The sequence below is a fragment of the Dromaius novaehollandiae genome, chromosome 10, assembly GCF_036370855.1.
Source record: "Dromaius novaehollandiae isolate bDroNov1 chromosome 10, bDroNov1.hap1, whole genome shotgun sequence".
Classification (NCBI taxonomy): domain Eukaryota; kingdom Metazoa; phylum Chordata; class Aves; order Casuariiformes; family Dromaiidae; genus Dromaius; species Dromaius novaehollandiae.
In genome coordinates, this window is record NC_088107.1 from 15537222 (window position 1) to 15559203 (window position 21982).

The following is a 21982-nucleotide window of genomic DNA, read 5'->3' on the forward strand; positions in this document are numbered from 1 at the left end:
CCTCCGCAGCTGCACCCCTTCATCCCCGTCATTGCCTGCCCAACAAATCCTCCGTAGCAGTTCCCTGCATTTGTGGAAGTCTGCTTCTCTGAAATCTGTTGTCCTTATTCTGTTGGTCCAATACCTTTTCTTCCTTAGAAAAGTGAACTCTGTAATGATCATTTCGTACCCGGTACTTCTGATTTCAGCTTCTTAATTACTTCCCTTCTGTTAAGCAGAAGCTCACGTAAAATGGCTGCTCCGATAGCTTTCTGCAGCCTCTGGAACAAAGTCCCTAGCACGTGCTAGGACCTTTTTCACTGTTAGTGCTCATGTAGTCTTGCTAAAAACTGGGAAGGCTATTATTACTACAGTTCTAACAACAGTATTATTTGCATCCCTGTCGATATTACATTAATAAGAATTACTGTATTATTATAATTATTATTTATTAATATGATCAATATATAATAATTATAATCTATCATATTACTATATAATAATATGCATGGCTATAATATAAGAATTATATGATTAATAATCTTAGTAATATAATCAGTAATATAATAATATTTTATTTTACTATTACCATATTTTTATATGGTAGAGTGAATTCATACAAGCAATAAAAATTCATAAAATCACTTAGGAAACAGTATTTACAATATCCTGCTCAGTTAGCCCTTGTGCAGAGACACCATTTTCAGTGTTTACATTTTTTCTGCTAGTGTGATACCTCTGCTGTTGCTCATCACAGAATTCAGAGGAGGTATATTCAGAATATAAGAATATAATACACACACCCAAATCCCCATGAACTAAATAATTTCTCAGAGAAAAAACAAGTGCATATATATTTTCATTAGACTATTGTTTCTAGACTCTAGCATAAAATCATTCTTCACTAAAAATAAGTAAATAGTTAACATAAAGTAAGAATTCATGCTTCAGGACAAAGTAAGCTTTGCAGTTTTGGAAAGGTTTCAAGTATGGTTCCATATAATCACTTTACTGTTTATTTTTTTGTAAAACTTCTGTGTTTCCCTTCCCTTGTATTCTTTTTCTATAGTTCTCACTTGAATGCTTTAACCAACACATGCTGAAATAAATAATAAACTTCATATTTTACTTCCTTCCAGCCAAGGAATTCTAGGAAGTTATAAATACATTACTTTAGATTCATAATGATCCTACAGTTTCTCTATACATAGTTTTAAATATGCCAGTTAGAGATTAACAGAAACCAGAAAGATCTAATCTATTCAGTAAAAGCTCTAATTCCACTAATCATTATGTGGAAAATGGGGTGTGCTCTTTACTTGCTAGAGACAGCAATTATCAGTTAACCTAAAAACAAGTGCCTAAATAACTAAGGCATGGTTCTGCAAACAGTTGCAAGAAAATGAGGCTTATGCTATTAACTCTATTAACCTGTAAGTTTCCCTCCTTTTTTTAACCTTTTGGCCAATTCCAAATAAATCTGACAAAGGACTGGCTATTTCGAAGGCAGTAGCTGGTAGAGAGGAGAGACCTAGACCAGTTGTCCCTGTGGGAACGGCAAGTAGAGGACAGGTCAGTAATGCGTGAGGCAAGGGCAGCCAGCTGGCCAAACAGCACGGGCATAGCTCTGAATCCACCACAGCAAGTACTGTGCCCCTTGCCCAGTCAGATGTGCAAGGGCCTTGGGAGGGAGCTAAATGTAAAGAGAAGGATACCAGGAACATCTTAGGAAGATGTGTAAAGCTTTAGGGTAATGAGAAGGTCCTCCAGTTATTGTAGTGGGGAGTCATATCAAGTACTGATGATGTACTACAAGCTTTGTGTTATATTTGTGGGAAACAAATCAACATAAGTTCAAAAGAAACAGACTGCATCGGTTCTCGTGGTCAGGGAACCATTTGTAAGTTTGCTGATTTTGTGCAAATATGTGTGTATCGCTCTTATCACTCCTAGAAATAGTGAAAATAGCATTCCAAATAAGTCAGCTACTTCTGCCAGTAATCACAGTTTTCATAGAGGAAAAAAACCTTTCTGTTTAGTATGGGTAACATGCAAGTTAACAAAGAAATACAGTCTTTGCCAATGTCAGCATCAGCAATACTGTTCAACGTTAATGCTGATTTGCAGCTTACGACTATTTATCCATTATTCAACATCTGTCCTGATCTGCAGGCGGGAGAAGATTAGTTTTCTTAAGAAAACGATTCCTCTACTTAAAATATTGTAAGCTAACAAAATTCAAAAATCTGGAGTTTTTCCAAACATAGCAAAAATTGGCATTACGTTTCAACCTTGCATCTAGTGCATTCATTCTATTAAAATTTCTCTCTCAAACACAGTTACCCAGAAGTTCATCTGCCCTCAAACCATTGTTAATAAAGAGAACTAGCCTGGCAATGTACAATGAATATCTTATTAGACAAACTTCACCTCTTTTTCCACTTCCATTTCTGTAAACAAGTGGTAAATTTAAAAAAAAAATTCACTATTCAATGGTTCTGCTCTAATTATTTCCTGGTAATTATTTCTAATTATTTCCTGGTAACTAATTACAAATAATGGAGGAGAATTGATCATCATTTGTGTAGACGATTTGCTACTCACAGTCATATAAATGACGATTTTTATTCTCCAACTGGGTAATGTCAACTTAAAGTCAAGAAAAGAATTCCTTATAACTAAAATTTGTAGGAGTTGCCTTGGGAATATTTCAAAATTATTTTCTCTCTCCTCATATACCTAACTGTGTATGTGGATCTAAGAAATAAATGCTAGTATTTATAATACTAATAAAAAGACATTCCTTCTATCAAAAATTACAGTGCAAGCATACAGCAAAATAGATCAGATAAACACACATACAGTACTATGTTGAAGCAAAGAGTTTTTTCATCAATGCAGAAGAGTGTGCTATCAGCACTATAAAACTCTAACCTTTTTCAGGTTTTCCTTGAAAGTTTTCAAGTAGGTGGACTTTTCAGATGTTAAATTTGCTATGTCTTTCTTACTGAACATGGAAAACTTGTCTCTGCTGTCAATGAGGAAAGTGGATGCTGACACAGTAGAAGCTGCGTGCCACACGCTGAGCAGAGTCCTCTGGACATTCCTCTTCTGAACTTCCAAACAACACGGCTTCATTCAGATTCAAACCTTTACCCTGCAAGTCGCTCAGGAGAGCTGTAAAGCTTTTTCTGTGGGAATTATTAGCACCTGTGATAACATGCCATGGACCTTCTTACAGGAACATACAAAACTCAGTGAAATAAGTCAGTTAAACAACAAAGGAATCAACAACAATGACGTTATCATTGGGGAAAACAAAACCCTTCATGCTTTGGTGAGTATCATTATGGCCACGTATTTCGCTTGTACATTTGGAAGCACCATGAAACTTCCTCCTCCCGGAGGAACAAAAACAAACTCCGGGGTCAAATAGAAAGAAACCAACCTGATGGTTGAACATGATCATCAAGGCCTTTATCCAAACAGAAGGCAGGATATGCTATGGCTAACACACAGGTAGCACGAGTGGGATGCTGTAGAAAAACACAAGTCTGTGTAGGACAGCCCTGACCAGCCTTAACAGCTCTAGCAATATTGCCCCAGGCCTTCCATAGCATTTAGCAGACATGCAGGCCACACACATTGTTCATGGCTATTGTTTTTGCCATCTCTGGTCTCATTTTCTGTACGATACCCTGACAACCATTCTCAGTCAGTAATGCGTGGTAAATACTAAAACCAAGATATAGACGTAGCTTGCAGAAAGGCTCTTTCACTGAAAGGAATTAACTCCTCCTCTCCAGGTATCATTAGTTCTAGCAGAGATGAAGGACACTCGGAGGCACCCACGGAGAAGACTGCTTTGGAAAACACAGAGGCACAAATGCAAGTTCAAGAAGCAGTACAGCCGGGTTAACTTGGCTACTTGAATTAACTCCCTTAGCAGAGCTGCAGTTTCAAAATAGCTTTGGCTGAACTAAGCCTGGGATGTTTCACCACACTGCAGTGAAATCATGCCCTCAGAGCAAAAGTGACTATGTTTTCCAGAGTGTGCTCATGACTAAACATCTGCATAGCCCATCCTGTTTACAATGAGTAGGCCAGTGCTTTTACAAAGAATTTAGTTCTTAGAAAACTTTTGGCTTTGTTTAACACCCTACAGAAAGAATGAGCATGGGCCTATATATTTGGGAGTAAACTGTCAGAGACACAGGAAAATCTAGCACCGTTTAATGTTCACAACATTAACTGTAAGCAAAACAATTACATTCAAATATTGCTGTGATCTACAACCATATAATCCTTCTTGAAGTTTCATAGGACTACATCAAAGTAACAGTCGACAACTGCTGATTATTAAGCTGGTATTTTACAACATAATAAAATATATATATATACCAAAAGTTGTTTGGAAAAGAACTAGAGTTTAAAGCTTCCCTAGATGAGCCATAAAAACACTGTAGAGTCAGCTACACTGCCATTGCCATTTACTCAGTCTGGAAATGTCATACTGAAGAAAAGAATATGCAGGGTTCAAGGTCAAGCACAATTATTCAGAAGTTAACAGAAACAGTGAGCCTGAGGTGGCCAGAGCTTTGCAATGCATCTGCTGAGATCTTCTCCTGTAGCAAGCTCCCCAAAGAATACTGAAAGGCTTTTAAACTCCAAAGATACAAGTTTCATTGGCATGAAACTAAATGAGTTGTCTTTTAAACAGAGAAGACAAAACAGGAGAGGGAAGGCAGGGCACAATAAAAATAATATATACACAATTCTTCCCTACATACTGTCCTTGTAGGCACATCTTTGCTTTTAGACTTGATTTTACCCAGTTCAGTGATTTTCTGAGTTGCAGCAAAATCAACCCAGTCCCCTCTGGTCCTTAAGGAGTTCCTCCCAACGCTGCAAGGCCAAGCTGGCTGCTCCCCCTTGGAGCCCCTCACCTGCTGCAGGTGCAGGCTCCATAACCTTCTCCACCCAGTGGGTTCAATCTCATCTGGTCTTCTTACAGAAACGTAATACCACTGTGAGCAAAAAATAAATAAATAAAAATTTAAAAGGAAAGTAAACAAATACTGTCCATAAGAGACAGCAACAGGAAAAGATGAACAAGAGAATGATGAAATGTAGGAAACTCTTTACAAACTGTACTCTATCACTTCACGCATTTTCATTTATTCTCACAAATGAAGAAGCTGCTGCTTTGCCTTCAGTATACTGCATAATTCAAGTTACCCATAGCACACATGAAAATAAGTCCTTTAACATTTCCTTACAAATTATAAACTCCAGAGACTTGAAAATTTGAAAAAAGCCCACATTCTTTAACCAAGTAAAAATGTATGCGTATGAAAGAGAAAGTCATCTTTTTCATTACTAGAGGAGTTTCACAGAACAATCTTTTATTTCAAAGTGTTGTTAGTGCTATTTAAAGTAAAGCAACTTCAAGCCTCATCTTTTAGAGAGAGTCTCTCTTTACAATCTCTTCATTTCTAGAAGAAAAAAATAAGATAAAATAGATTTTGCACCATCCTAAAGGTAAAATGAATGAGTACTTACACTGGAACACATGCGCAAACCTACAGCTACAGAATTCGGCTCAGTAGACCTTGTGATTTCTGCTACAGTTTTACGGAATGATGAACATGTTCAGCAAGGTATTGAAATTCTTCTGGATCAAACTGCAAACAATACAAGTTATTAGGAAATTTTCTCATCTACTGTATTCTGCTCTGTGTCCTACAGTATCTCACATCGCTCTTGTCACCTCTACCATAAGAAATACCACCAGAAACTGTAAAATCAGTCCTGACACTAGTTATGACTGCTTCAGAGTTGGCTGTTTTTAAAAATTTGGCATATAATATCTTCTGTCAAAATAATTAAAGTCTTTTTGGAAAGGTTTTCCTGTTCTGTCTGGATTTCTTTGTGCAAGGTTGTCGCCCTGTCATTTGGAACCACATCCGTAACATTTTAATGGCAATTGCTGAACCTTCCACTCTCAGGCTGAGCTTTCTCACATAACTTTGACATTTTTTGTTCCCCAGACTGAGCCTGATGAACAGTTTGGGCTGATAATCCATCCCTACCAGCCATAGCTGTGACTGCCAAAAGCAGCTCAATCAGAGCTACTGAAGCCACTAAAATGTTTCAAATTCAGAAGCTGATTAAATGTGTTTCAGGACTCCAACTATATTTCTGAACAAACCTAAAGTTACAAGTTTTAAAAGCCACAAAAATAAAGGGGTATCCTTTTTGGCAGTGAATTATAAGTACTTTCCAGTTGTCTTCCATACTATATATTGCTGCCTTCATGCTATGTCTTCAGCGAATTGAATTTCAGGCTAATAATGCGATACAACAATTAATCAAATGCATTGTGAGAATTGCCTCCAGTATTTGACTTGTGTTTATAGACCCATCTATATACTAGTAAATAAAGATGGAGAAAATTGCCAAAATAGCTCACCTGATGATGTCTGAATTAGTAAATATATATATATATATCTAGTAGTAAAGAATACATACATTGAAAACTCAGTTTTCCTTTTGATTTCCACAGTACTTCACACTACAAATATTCTAACCATCTTCCAATGGGATTACAGAACTGCAGGAGATGAATCTCCCCTGTGGTCAGTAAAGCCAGCTATAAAAGCCAGCTATGTGATCCATAAAAACATCCCTTTAATTTTAATTTGGCGTCTGTCTCTCTTTTAATTTTCTATGAACCGGTAATTCTGAGAAAATTTTGTCCTGAAAACACTGAAGTCCAGTATTTCCAAAACAAAAGGTCCTGGAGCCAGGTCAGATTAAGTCACCAATCTTGCTCATAGGATGAGTGAAACACGGGAGACCCTGAGCAAGGCAGGGCTCCCAGCACTGCTCCTTGGGCAGAGCCACCACGCACCACGCAAGCTGCACCCGCAGGAGCGGGAGGAGTCAGGAACCCCCCAGCCCTAACCTTAACCCAACAGTTTCACTCCAAAGTGCAGCAGGATACAGGAGACAGTCTCCTTGGTCCTTTATTTCCTAGAAGATGGGATTCAGCGCTTTCAGGGTCTGCATCTCTGGAGCATACTTCTCATGGAAAATCCCTATGGGCTGTGATCTGGAGCTTCCACGGTGCAAGGATGCGACTGACTCACAAGAGTCTGATTCTGCGAAGGAAATGCCTAACTTTCAGAGTCCGTTGGGTATTTTATTTTCTTAGAAAATTTCCTGCCAACTCTAGTTTCCAATTACTTCCCCAGCAATAGGTTAATTCAAAGAAAAACACCATAGCTGCAAGCCGCTGCAGTACTTCCAGTTAATGCATAGGCTGTCCAAGACGTGGCCATGCGTGCACCTTTCATTAACCCCGCCTGGGTACTCACACTAAGGCTCTGACACAGCTGATCACCATCTACAAGGCTGCCCCAGGCAAAACATTTGGACACCTTCTTGAACAGAGGCTATCCGTAATCAGCTTTTTGTCAGAACCCAGTGGTGCATCATGCATGAAAATCAATAACAATTTCCCACTGTACCCAAGCTTTTATTATGTTTATATTTTAAATGAAATAGAGCTTCCTCTAAAACACTGCCAACCGCTATGTTTTAGTATGCCATATGATTTGAGAATCTATGTTTTCCATCTCTATTAAGTGGCATGTAGCACGTAGGGAGACTATGCTCCCCCATTTAAAATGCTTTAGGTATATGAACAGGGGAAAAACACACACACACACACACATGCTTTGTTTGTATATAAATGTGCATGGAAATGAAACCATAGTTTGAATTTTTAGTTTTCTCTAATCAGTGGAAAACAAGTTAAACTTAATCATTGATTTCCAAAGTTAGCCTCCAAGCATTTTAATTTAATTAGGAATTACTAACAGTCTGCCAAAATCTTTCACTTGACCTTAATCTGCTTCTTGCGATCTGAAAACACAACAGATCATGTCAATTGAAATGTCACCTGGAAGAATGACTGGGCCCACTAAACAGTCACTCTCCTGGCCATTACACTGGCCTGTCAGAATAAAAACATGTTTTCACTGCTTGGCTTCTTATTTCAGTAGAGATCAAATTACATTGTGCACATAATCTCTGAAAGACAGATTGATTCAGAGATAGCTTAAAAATAAAAGCTTCTATTTATTTTTAAATGTTAAAGTACCTCTGAAAAGATATATTTTTCTTAATCTAGAAGAAGTCATCTTTTTATTTCTTTCTGTTAATCTGTTCCATAAAAACAGACTGGAATTTTTGTAATTCTCTGGTTTATGAAGGTTTCTAACTAACCCACTTCAGTGGAAATGGAGAGGGAATTTTTCCTCAAATTATTATCTTAGAAACAACTTAATTGTGTCTTCCACAGGTCAAGTTTCAAAGGCCTGAACACTGACTGAAGAGAGTAAGTAATACGATGATTATTCTGGAGCCCACACAGCTGCCCATCAGAAGACACTGCAAGGAATGTCTTCTTGGACAAGGATTTTCAAAATAATCAAGGGTCAACAATTAGCAAGAAAGTATCTCTTACAATGGACTCTAACTATAGGTGGAAGAGGTCCTTTATATAAGATAACATATATAGTATTCATCTGAAGTACATGCCCTATATGTCCAGACACCATCATGTCTATACACGAAATAATTAAAAGAAAAAAGGAAATTAACGGGAAGTCTGCCTGTAGATTCCATTCACTTTAACTTCCTTGGTATGCACACTGAACCAGGCACTCCAGTGTCATACCTGCAGCAAATAACCCATTCATTGCTTTTAGCTCTTACCTGCAGCATTCACATCCATCACAAGCAAGTTTCACATTTGCATCATAAAAATACTCTGAATTCATGTGAACCCTTCAAGTTGCAAGATACTGCAAATTAACATCATTATTTTTGCTCTATGCAACATATTCCCCATATTGAGTACAACTACAGTTCATTTCTGTGCAATTAGGAAAGATTAAAATGATTTCGTTCACTCATGAAGACACTCGAGAGACACAAAAAGGCTCTGCCCAGACGAAAATAAGTTCTTCCAATTTTTAAATACCACATCATCAATAATACAGCTCTGGGCTTGGATGCAAATTGTGATAAACAGCTGCTACAAACTCATTTACTTGGCCCTGCTACTGGCCAAGGAAGAAGCTGGCTGAAAATAATTTGCTATCATGGACAGACATACATATACAGATTTATTTTATTCTACACTTTCTTTGCAATATATGTTTCAATATAATAATGTTTCAAATATCTAAATAGACTAATGCTGAAGGGCCTGGAAAGGTGAACTAAAGCAAAATATATGCTACATACTTTAACCAAAAAGGTAAGGATCATCAACATTTATGATACAGATATGTAGCAAGGCAGAGGACAAAGTTTAAATGATCTGAGGAAATTAACTGAGACATATGCAATAGGTTTTAGAGAAGAAAATATTTAGGTGAAATGACTAAAAGACTTCTGATTTTTTTGGTGAGTGAAGCCTCTTAGACAATGAAATCCTATAACCATCACTTCTTTTTGGACACTGGAATGCATCAAAAAATATCTGATAACAAACAACTTTGCACTAGTAGGAAATGAGATGAGACAACTTTCCAGATTAAATCTGTACATTAAAAGCAATAGACATGTTCTTGTTTTAATGCTGAAGACTAGAATTATAGTAAATTCCTGCTATATTATCTATAGCTGAAGTATCTAAATGGCCCAGCTGAAAAAATACGTTTCTCGCTTTATGAGATATTGAGCTCTGTTTGCACCATACTAGGGTAGCATTATAGAGGATTAAACTACCAGACACAGTTCTAGTCAATTAGTCATTCTAGATATTTTTAAATTTTAAATATCATTTCTCAATTTGGGGCTCGAATATGTAGTTATAAATATTTGCATACTTTCAAACACAATTTGCTTAATGAAATATAGAGTTGTGTACCTATCCTGCTGAGCTGGGATGACAAATCAGAGCCAAAGAACCAACACTTCAATTTACCTGATGTTGTGAGAGAGTCAGTCTACAACATTATATTTTATTTTATTATCTATCACTGTATAGCACACATTCCAGAATAAAATACATATATCTCTATCAGAAAAACAATATAATGCAAAGGCAGCTTTGCACTAAGTGTTCATGCAATGCCTTTGAATTTCAGTAAAACTTTGTTCCAACTTTCCTTTCCAATTGGTTAGGCCATCAATAAGTCCCTTATTAACAATGACGTAACTCTTAGAAGTTTCTGAGGATAGTTTTCAGATATTATGTTCTATTTCTTCCTTTATGCACATTAATTTCTTTGAATTAGGCAATAATACCAAAAAATATCATGACATACCATAATTAAGAATATACCTGATACCTAATCCCCATTTGATTGATGAGGAAAGTCATAAACCTTTCATAATCATAATATCAATGAGGGCATCTTGTCCTTCACTTTTATATGGCATCATAAAATTACATTGTATTTTCTGATATATGAAGTGAACATAAACCAGTCTTGTATCATTCCACACCACTCATTTGTAGAGCTATAAATAGAATTTTGATTCATTTACGGAATTTGAATAAGAGCATAGAATTCTTTTATCTACAAAAAATTACGTATTTTCACATTTTCCTTTGTTGATCAAAATAATAAAAAAAATTGTACATCTGAGGAATTATTAAATATTTCAAGCAATTCCCAGATAAGTCTGAAAATGCTTTCCAAATGATGAAACATTCAGTAAGTTAGATTATATTAAATCTCAGTGTCCTATATATTGCAAAATAGATTGTAAAATGATTATACAATGACTGGTATATTCTTAAATAAATGATTTCCAGGGGAAAATAATTTAGTATTATGATTTTCAGTCATTGATACTGTAAACTTGTTTGAACGTTTTAAAAAGAGACTTTCAAAAGTGCTTTAAACATGCTTGATTCTTTGCACTTTTCTCACAAATAATAACAAGGTTAAGATTCAGGCATAAAAATGTATTTCTTCAAAAACTTTCAATATGAAGTGTAATATAACAACTTAAAAAGAAACAAGATAAGCAATAATGCATATTCTGATGCGCAGAGCTCTCTGTGATCAAAGCAATGTTTTCATAATCAATGGTTACAACATTAATCGATGTTAACATTACCTTTTTATTACTAAATTACATTTTAAAAAAGGTTAGACATGCTTGGGTTTACCTTTTTACCTGAACATATCCATTTTGATAGAAAATCTTCCTGCCACCATGCGTAAAGCAGACCTGAAATTTCTACTCCAAACAAGGGTATGATTTCCTCTCTCCTCACACCTGCAGACTTCCAACCATCGTGCTAATGAAGACAGCACGTGTGTTGCTATCAGTCTGAGACAGAGTTCAACCATGAAGCCAGAATACAAATGTCTAGGCCTGGACAGCCTTGCCCTAAAGTTCTTGTGGGAACTGTTAACTGATTGTTGAATACTTCTCGATTAAAGAAATGAACGTGAACATAACCATACATAACCATAATCACTTGAAAGATCCAGGCTCTGTATTTAATAGAGGCACAACTTTCTACGATAGTGTTCTTAAAGCAGTGAATCGTGAACTCACCATAAACTCATTGTGATTTGCTTTTACAAAAAAAGCTAGCTTGCATGTTTACTTGGGACTTGATCCTGCGCAAGTCCAGCATCGAAGCTGGAGGAAGGCACGGAGCATCCCACAGGAGCAAGCCTAAAGACCATTATTTAGTCCTCAGGCTGAGCTGAGGGAGATAAATGAGAGAGAAAAGAAAATTAACACCAACCAGTACTGCTCTAGTTGCTGCTACAGACTGCATTGGATTTATAGCCACTATTTAAAATATGGAAGAATAAGCAGCATTTTTTTTTTTTTTAGCTTTGGGGGGAAAATAATGAAAGAAAGAAAAAACCACTCTGCAGTGTCATTGAATCAAACTACAGCAGCATAAATAAAGGACACAAGTGGCATTTTACAGCCTGAAGGGAGCTTGTTATGTTACATGTACCTTAGAAGGTAATGGATATCAATGATACTGTATGATGTCCTAAAAAACTGTAAAAGTGAATGGAAAATAAAGCATTATGGAAGTAAAGTATCTGATGTAAAAAAGGTTGTTCTACAAACAACAAGTCTTTTGCCTGTTTTATTTTACTGTCAGGAAAGCAAATATAGAGCTTTCCAATTTTTCTCTATCATGGCCAGGATTTTTGCAAAGACACAGGCATGCAAGTAATGACTTACACTGAAGCCAAAATCACAACATATCCATTAGTCTTCTGCAGCTCCAAGTCTAGAGTTTTATACTATAGAAATCAGATAAAAAATCTATGTTACTACAGCTGAATTTAGAAACTTAAAATTGAATTCATCAGGTTATAAAGGTACAATTGATGGCAGATTATCATCATAATACTTACTGATTTCATACAACATTGCACAGCCATTTACATTTTAACATAGATAGCTATCATGAAAAGCTACTGTCACCGTGTTCAAAGGCGAAATCTCAGACATGGCTCTAAATCTAAACTCGTTTTCAGCATCATTACATGTTATTGCAATTTACCTTTCATTTTCATTTAGTCAATAAAATGTGTTATGTGTTATTTACACATAAGTTTATAATTTTGTCTCATAATACAGCTTGAATTACTGTGTAATTTGTGTTTGGACTTGTATGTGCTTACATATTTGCTTAATTAAACTCACAGCACCATTTTCTTTGAAATCTGAATGCAGAAGCATCACAGCAGAAACGTAATAAAAACAAACCCATCAAAAGACTGGTCAGAATCAGTCAAATTCATCACCAAAAATGCTTCTACTCACAGGCAGAAACTGTGAACTATTCAATAGTTAGTGAGAAAGGAGAATTCTAGATACAGGCACGAGATGCAAAGGGAATTACAGAAGCTAAAAATGGGAATAGCAACAAGGCTTTTGTTGTCTTGTAGGATGGCATCTGTAAATCAAAACCAGAGACATTTCTGAATCTCAGACAGAGCTCAGTCACTGTTAATAGTGGCCTAGTTGCAGGTGAGCTAAGCATTCGATTAATTCTCACAGAACTTAGCCGCTGTGCAATTTTGTGGCTTTTCCACTGCTTTGCCCCAAGTTCCTGTTTCAAACTCCACGTTCTTTTGTGGCTATTTAGTCAGCTTTGGGGGAAGAGGTGTTTTAAAAGCAGATATTAACTGAAGTTCAACACTGGACTTAAATAAAACTATAACCCAAAATTAAAGGAAACAGTAAATTAATTTAAATGAATACGATAGTTCTATGGTGACAAGTAAAATGTTTGGAAGGCAGCTATTTTAAACTATCCAAACAATAGCCAGGCAGACAACATTTCACTCAGGATTTGTTGCCCAAAGCTTTTAAATTAACACTTCAAAGATTAATTTTCAGTTATCCAGTAAAGAAACAACTCTTCAATTGAAGATAAAAATTACATTAGTTTGAAAAGGGCCAGAGTCATTCCAGAAAATTCAATTAATCTGAAACTCCGTCTAGTTCTACCTAGGTGCCTTTAGGAAGAGCAAAGTGCTGAATTTTAGGCACCCACTTTTGAAAATGATGACAAATTTTATATATTACCACATGCACCTGTGTTACAGAAATCAAGGTAAGACCTATCAGGCAATTTGGAGGCCTGCAGAAAAGAAAAAAAGAATATCAGATATTTTGAGGAGATTGAACAAAATATGGGAAGAGAGGAAAGAAATAGGATCGCTTTTAAAACCAAATAAAACCTGAAGAACATTCAGGTACAATTGAAAGAAGTTTGAGCAATCTCTATTTTCTCAAGCAGTTCACACATCCAAACAACTACAGCTCTGATGCCATATGCCATGTCTGCCACTGAAATGTGGGGTCCAGATTTATTTGTGTCTGCTCATTACATAATTACATGAAATTTATTAAAATCCTCTTCTACTAGATCGCTTGTATACACAAATGATGGGGGGAAGGATGGTGTTTCAAATGTCTAATTGCTAGAAAGTGTTAGTGTTAAATAAATAGAATAAGAACTGTGATTTTAAACCATTCAAGTGTAGTTACTCTACTGTGATCTTGCTTTCCTTAGAAAATAATATCAAACTATGTCTTTGGTTAAAACCACGCAACTGCATTGAACTAGATGGTTCAAATAACACATACAAGTGCAGAACTTAGCCTTGACAGATGGTTTTTACTCTTTTTTTTTTTTTTTTTTTTTTTTTTTTTTTGAAAGGACAAGCCTCTGAAAGCATGGGAAAGCAAAATAGGAAAGAAATAAAATGACTTAAATGTGACACTATTTATTACTACCCAAGTAAAGTTCAAATCCAGGCTGGTTTTGAATTATATCCCTGTTATAAATCCAAGACAGCATGTCTACTCTAGTGCTACTTCTGTTACAGGAAAAAGCTACTCTATACAAAGAGACAACAATGTCTTATTGCAAACATTCATCGATATGAAAAAGGAGCCTCAGGACACACCCTACTTTTCTTTCCTTTTTTAAATAATAGTTTTTCAGAACAAACACAAATCAAGTACATTATACTTTAAGCCCATAAATAGCTACAGCACCACAGCCACAACAGAAATTTCAAAACTGTGATGAATACATCCAGCAGGATAAGTGGAAAAGCCTCATAACAACCATAAAAAGTGTAAAAGATGAGTGTAAAAATCTAATAGGTATTCATACCTCAGTGCCCGATAGAAACTGTTCAAAACAGGCATACTGCATCAAAATGTTTATTTTTCAAATACTAGAAGGCCAAAAAGTACGTCAAGATGAAGAGAATTTTACATTCCAAATGTTGCTGTATCCTTTCTCAGGTACCGTCAAACCACTTACAGGTCATTGCAATACCACTATAACTGTTGACAAAACCATACCGAAAGAACTCAGCTCAACTTTCTTGAAATTTACAACAAATTAACAACACGCTTACGTGATTAAAACAGTGAGTCAGACCTCATGGTATTTCAGAGAAGTTAAGTTCAGAGGTTTCATGTCCGAGTCATTTACCCCATCTATAAAATGGAGACAGCTAGAGTTTCTCATACATTTTGTAACCACTGACGAAAATACAATTTTCTTTGATCATTGCATAAAAAGCAAAGCACTTTTATCACATTTATCATCAGTGACAATTTCATCACTCTGGAGAATGGCTGAGATTGATTCACATAAAGGTATGCACAATCATGCAAAATCATAGTGTCAGCCTGCATTTCTTCTAGGTCAGCACTTGGAGTTTTGCTAGTTTGCAAAGAAAACCAGATCGATAACAGGAAGAAGACGCCGATTCTGATGGTATCTGATCTTATCTGATGGTTCGAAATGTTCCATCATAAGAATAAAAGACTTAAAAATGTAAAAGAAGATCTGCTGTACAAAATTTTAAGACAATGCTAAGTAAATACAAATGAATTTACATAATGCATTTTGAAGAAAGAGACATCCTGTGTATAACTAGAAAAGAGAGACAGGAAAAATGGCTTAATCAAATTGATAATGCATCAGTCAGTATTAACAAAATATGTAGTCTCATATACAAACACTCCTGCTAACTGTAAAAGCGTTAAATACTAATGGAAGACCTATGCGTTTATCTAACAAGCTCTATACTGCTCTAAAAGTATTCTTGCGAGTCAGTGAATGGGAGAATTTTGTCATCTGAATTTTCTGCACAAGACTTCAGTTATTTAGACAAATGGCTCTGTGGGGTCCCACCACATCAGCAACTTCATTGCTGCTAAGTCTACAGATTCTTTCCTTTTCCTTTTTTCCTGAAGAGTCTATTGCTTCACCTGCTTCTTTGCACAGCTTTGCTTTTACCAACAGTTAACACGTGAAGTGCTCCCTTTAATGCTTTTCTTTCCTCAGCTTATTCAGTTCTTGCTCTATGTATACCACACCATACCCAGCTGAGACTGGTGCCAGCTTCTCTGGTGCCTCTGAGCAAACATGGTGCATTAACTTCCTTTTTAATATTATTTTTCCGTATGAGCAACAATTGCAGATGCCGTAAGGCACATAATGCAGCCATACAAATGCATGGGAGGGGACTAGTAATGAAAAGGACTGTGCAAGGCATCTCCAGTGGCAAGGGGAACCAACACAAACGCAAGCACTCTGGACCGCATCTAGTCATAAAAAATAACTGGGACAGGCTTAGGCCACCCCTCCGAAAATTCATATTTTCCTCATACACTCTGGACCCCAGGAGGTTTTGGGGTTTTTTTAAGTGACATACAGAAAAGAATTAGCCCCTGGTAATGGTGTAAAACCTGTCAGCCTTAGTACCAAAGTGCTGCTATCAGACTGAATATGATTCTGTGAATAACCTTCCACTCAGACCATAACGTGTGTCCTGCTAAAAAGAAACCACACGTTCACCTTGAAGCTAGACACACAACACCACTTGATCCCAGTTAATCACTGCCACCGAGGAATACTCAAACGGAGACTTCTGGAAGCAGCCCTATCGCAAATGACACTCACATCACGGCATTATACTATTTCCCACTTAACTTTCCCCGTCACAGGATATCATTCAGGGGGATATTTCAAATCTGGCAAACTGCAGCTTTGACTTAAATATGCAAATAATAAATGCAGCATTTTGTCACTGTCTGCAGCTTCAAAGCCCTACCAGCTCAGGCAGGTGAACTGCCCTGCAGCACAATCTCTCTCTGCCACACGGATGGATTTTCATCAGATTTCATCTCCAAGTGCGTCTTTGTGGTTTCCAGATAAGTTTCAATTTCATTTCTCATTTTGACAGTCTATAGAAACAACATTTCTGTGGATTTTTTTTTTAGGGGGGGAGGGGGATATCACAAAGAACAAGTTCTCAGAAACGCGTGTGTGTTTGTTTTACCAGTTGGTGGTTCTCCCGCCCAGCCGGGCCGCCAGGCCCTGCCCCGCCGCCTCGACCTCCCGGCCCGCCCGGGACCTGCCCGCCACCACGGCCCTGCCCGAAGCTCTGCGCCCGCGGCTGGACCCGGCTCCGGCGGCGCCTGGCCAAGGCTCCCGAACGCTGCCCAGGGCTCCTGGGCCCCCGCCGCCACCCGGACCCGCGCAGACGCTGTGGCAGGTCGCCTTCCCATCCAGTCCGCCACGATCAGTCTCCTTTCCCCTCTCCGGCCTGACGCCCAGCACACTGCAGCTAGCCGTGGCTGTAGTCAGCAGCATTTATTAACCCCTCGCTGTGGCACACAGCGTTTCTGTCTAACAACGAAGATGTTTAATACTGACTTCAGAAAAGCACTGCTTTTTTACCCTGTGCTGTCTATTCCAGGGGATCTAAGGCTCTTCTTCCCCATAATCAGTATGGTTTGCAGATAGATTACACACTGCACTACTCACAGGATACATTTTTCCACTGAATTACTATTATCTTCATTTGCAGAAAACAAATTTGTTAATGTAGCCAGTAAAACACTAACATTCGTAAGTCCACATGAAAGACATTGAAGTGGGACAAAGAAATAAAGTATTACCATTTATTATTCTTCAGTTCTTCAATACCCCTGACAAGCATTCGCTGTCTCCCACAAAACAAATAGCAAGAGACGTGACTTTGGAGACTCATGAAGAGAGGTAGGAAATATATGAAACTGGCAGTGTTATCCATCAGTGACAACCATAAAGCTTCGTGAATACGTATGCTGCTCAGTTTTGAGACCAGTGAAATTCGTAGGTGCTTCTGTTTATTCACAAACGGCAACTTCATAGCTTGGGACATTTTATTCTTGAGAGAATTTGAAGTGAAATGTTAAATAATTGTCATTTCCCTCAAAATGATTTTTCCCAAATACAAAACAAAAACAAAAAGCACTAGAAGGTTTCAATTATTACTGATTAATTAAGTCTGACAGTCCTAAGGCCTCGGTGGAGTACTTCAATTATTTGTGTAATTAACTTTTGATATCCATATTGCTTAAGGATTTTCTGTGTAACTTAAACTCTATTAGAAAGTCAAACTTTGTTTTATTAGGAGTGTGGATAAAATAAAATAACAACCTATAGAATGAAAGAAGAGATCCTAGGGAACTGCATCAACTGAGGAGTTACAAGTCTTGCACAAAGGAAGGTTTAGTATAATCCCTAATTCATGGATACAGAAGCCGAGCCAGAGGACAAGGAAACCTCTCCTCTCCTATTCCAGAGCACGGGCAACTTGTAGCTTTCTCAGTTATGCAAACTCCTGTAAATCTGCTCAGTTTCACTGACAGATGATACATCAAATTAAGGCACTACCATCTTAATTTAGAGAGAATAAAAACCAAAGGTGTCCAGCACTAGCGGACACCTTGAAACACGCAAGCGTGATAATGAAGGTTGCTCAGTAAGTCAGGGACAGAACTGCAGGGAGAGACCTTCTGCCACAATACCCTTGGGAATGAGGAGTAGGTAATTCTGCGTAGGTAGTTCTTACACAATATATTCTTTATAGCTCATGACTTAGAAAAGAAATAAACACAACAGCTAGCTGTAGACACAGCTAGCCTATATTCATAGGTGCTGTCATTGTCATTTTCTTTTGCTCTTTCACAAAATGTGTTTTAACCTAGGGCTTTTTCTTACCAACACAAACGCACACTTAACCTTGTATTGAGAACAATCCCTTACCACAAACTATTCACGCAACATTTGTAGCACTAAAACTTTAGGCAAGGACTTACACACACGCTCAGTTAATACTTTGCAAACATTACTTTTAGTATAGCAGGAACTGCATATGCTGCATAAAACAAACCACGTAAGTGCATCTTTGCCAGACTGAGTAGCAGATGGTAAAACCAGATTGCCGTTTTTCTTCACATTTCTATAGGATCTAAAATAGTAGAGCTTTGATTCCAAGCAAGGTATTTAGGAGCGAACTAAATACAAATTAAGTAATTGATTAAACAAACATTAATAATGTTAAATTTCATGAAGGACTTCAGAGAATACTATATAAAATAAACAAAAAGTCAAAATTAAATATCAAGCTTAATGTAGTTTTCCATTATTTTTCATTTTAATAAAAGCCAGTCAAAGTCTTCAGCCAAAATGAAATAATGGAGTAAGTAAAACCTCTCCTAGCTGCACATACAGTCTGCACCAGACAAGAACATTTTAGAGCAGAACAAGCAAATATACCTCTCATGTAAAATTGGTCGAACAGGCTTTAAAAATCTGCTGCTGAAATCCCAAGAGTTTATAGTGAGATTGGTGATTTATGGCCTCTGCTTTCAGACAGATGCTAAAAATTGATTTGTTCAGTACAAGTCTCATGGTGAAAAAAAAATCAATTATGGATTTCTGTGAATGAAGTAGTTCGCTAAAGATTCATGAGCTATATATATAACAGTCTAACCATCAAAGCTGTGTGAATGAGGACACACCCCTTAACTAGCCTTCATACTCTGAATGATGCCATTTGGTACTTGTTTAGTGGTTTAAATAGTCTCAAAAAGAGTAGTTACCTCAAAAGGCTGCACCTCTGTGAGTAACATCACATAAATTAGCACAGCCTGCTGCATCATCATCCCAGGCTGTACTGCTCCAAATATACAGGGTTGGCATTTCGGACAGTGACAATGCCAGCGTGTCACTTTGGAGTGAAAAATGCACATGGGTTTGCCAAGGACTTGGTCTTACTGTCTCACACCACTGCAAATTTGTTTGCTGTAGTAATATGCAGAACCTGCAGTTTCCCAACAGCGATGAGCACCGTATGTGAGGCAAACCAATTTTGAATGACCGCTGCTTGTAGGCACCGTGCTGCTCTGGGTCAAACCAACCCATGCAAGTTCTCTTGGGTTGCTGTTAACATGGAAGCATTCAGGTGCACAACAGCTTGCAGGCATGCAAAACCGTGCCCCTGTCCTAGGGACCTTCTTATGTTGACTGTTGCCATCTGGAAATGTGAATTTTTTGGTGTTCCATTGGTGGCCTTTCATGAAAAAGTACCTAGCAGGAAAGCTAGGAACCCATGACTATAAATTCGCTATAAATGCTTTAAGATATTCAGTGATCTCCAGGGTGCTGCTGAAGGAAAGAGTGCCTCAAACTAAGCGGTTAGTGCTTTTTATTCTCATTAGCTCACAGAGTTAGTGCCATGAGGAGTGAAAACCAGTTTCTACCCTGTGTATCACAGCCAATTACTCACCATGTTCGGTCTCCAGCAGCACTCAGCTATAACTGCCAGGCAAACTCTCAGGGCAATGAGGCTGCACAGATGAAAGGAAACCATTGCATCAAGACAGTGGAGTCAAGGACCATAATTTGGCCTTAATCACCACTTAGAGTGATTTAAGCCAGAAAGTAAACCAGATTTTTAACTGCCTGGTTGATTTGTCTATCTTAAAAATGAATACATTTGCCTGAAAGACATTAAAACATACAGCAGGTCTCCAAATATGTATAAATTATTCATATAATGATGGATACACCACTGCCAGCACATTACTAACACAGAAAAATCTTTGAGTTTTTGCCAAATGTGAATCTTCTGGGCCAAACAACTTCATTTAACTTTGTCTGCAAAGAAACCCCGCTGTCAACACATTTCAGACCATCTTTTCTCTGACATCTAAATATTTGTATGAAATTGTTCCTTCGTGTAAATATCTAGAGCTTTATCCCAGACAGAAGTGAAGAAAAACATCTAGCAAATGTCTTTTCATGACTAGGATTTTAGATTAGAAAGATGTGTAAAAGATGAAAAAGAAGTGACAATTCTAAAGCATCAAAAAGGCCTGCAGGTCTGCACTGTGTCACAGATCTTTATCCCCCTGTGGTACCTGTTTCATACAAGATAAACAGACTACTGCAGTTGCTAGCTAAAGCAACCCCTTTAACTCAAACTTTCTTTTTACCATTTTTAGTACTCAAAAGGAAGCCTGATCAGCAGTCCTAGCAAAAGCTTATATTCAATAGGTTCTGTCATTTGCAACATTTCCTGAAAAAGTACTTGAGTTGCATTGGTGTCATCCTTTCACCCCCTTACTTGGCAACAGAGAGGCCTCTTCTGAATGGATTTCTTGCATCAGGATAAGAGTTGGCTCTCAGTCTACACTTTGCTCTGGTTTGGGTTTTTTACTTATAAAATGCAAAGCTCCACTCAGATTTCACTGGATCCAAAATTTCCTACCTGGACTCAGAGTGAGTTTTCTATATGGTGACAAGCAGGAACGGAGTACACCAGATGCTGACCCATAACTCTGCTACCCTATCTTGGAATTGCAGTCCTAAACTTAAAAAAAAAAAAAAAAAGAAAAAAAAAAAAAAAAAGAAAGAAAGAAAGAAAAAAGATTTGCTCATCCAAACTGGAAAGAAACCTTAAGAAATGGTGGTGTTATTGTTTCATGCATTCACTTATTATTTATCTGGAGAAGCAACAGTTCTCCAAGTGAATCAGAATGTAGAGCCTTGCTCTTTCTGTGTTACACAAATGCCGTTTGACTATGTCATTATATTTCATCCTAGAAATACCCTTGTAAGTAATCACACTGTTGTCATGTGCTTTCCACAGAGGCCCACATGTTATTAAAAAAGAGAATCATATTTGTGAGCAAGCTGTTTGGGAGAAACATCTTTAACTGCCTATAGAACAAAGTAAAAAAAAAATCTGTCAGTTTTTTCTAAGAGGTACCATGATTGTGACCTTGGCCATTTATGGCAACTCCATTTCCACATTATACTGTCTCTGAAATAACTTTAATATCGTGGAAACATAACAAATGAGTAACTGCTGTAGTACCAGCAGATTTACTGGTGCTACTCTGGGTATGTGCCTAACTAGCCTTAATATGCAAATTGATATTACTAGCTCTCTGTTCAAAGAGCGGGCTGAAATTCAGTGTTGTTTTCCTCAGAGCAGGAGACAAAGTTCTATTCCATGATGGAGAGAGCGCTTTCTTTGGTTTTACGAAATGAGGTTTTGTTAAAATACAGTCCTCTTTCAAGGAGCGCAGGAGAGCTATCAGTTCATTACTGAGAGTC

The 21982-nt window shown here is 37.4% G+C and overlaps 1 long non-coding RNA gene across 2 annotated transcripts in view; it reads right to left on the reverse strand.

Annotated features, from left to right (window-relative positions):
- Positions 1 to 533: 533 nt before the first annotated feature.
- Positions 534 to 21982, reverse strand: part of LOC135329357 (uncharacterized) — a 29280-nt gene continuing 7831 nt past the window's right edge. The window contains exons 1-3 of one of the 2 annotated variants that reach the window (XR_010390773.1): positions 11575 to 11827; positions 5542 to 5663; positions 534 to 5006 (exon numbers count right to left, since the gene is read on the reverse strand). This is a non-coding gene — a long non-coding RNA (uncharacterized LOC135329357). Of the gene's footprint in view, positions 5007 to 5541; positions 5664 to 11574; positions 11828 to 21982 lie in introns of those variants that run through there. The other variant, XR_010390774.1, reaches the window with a different exon arrangement.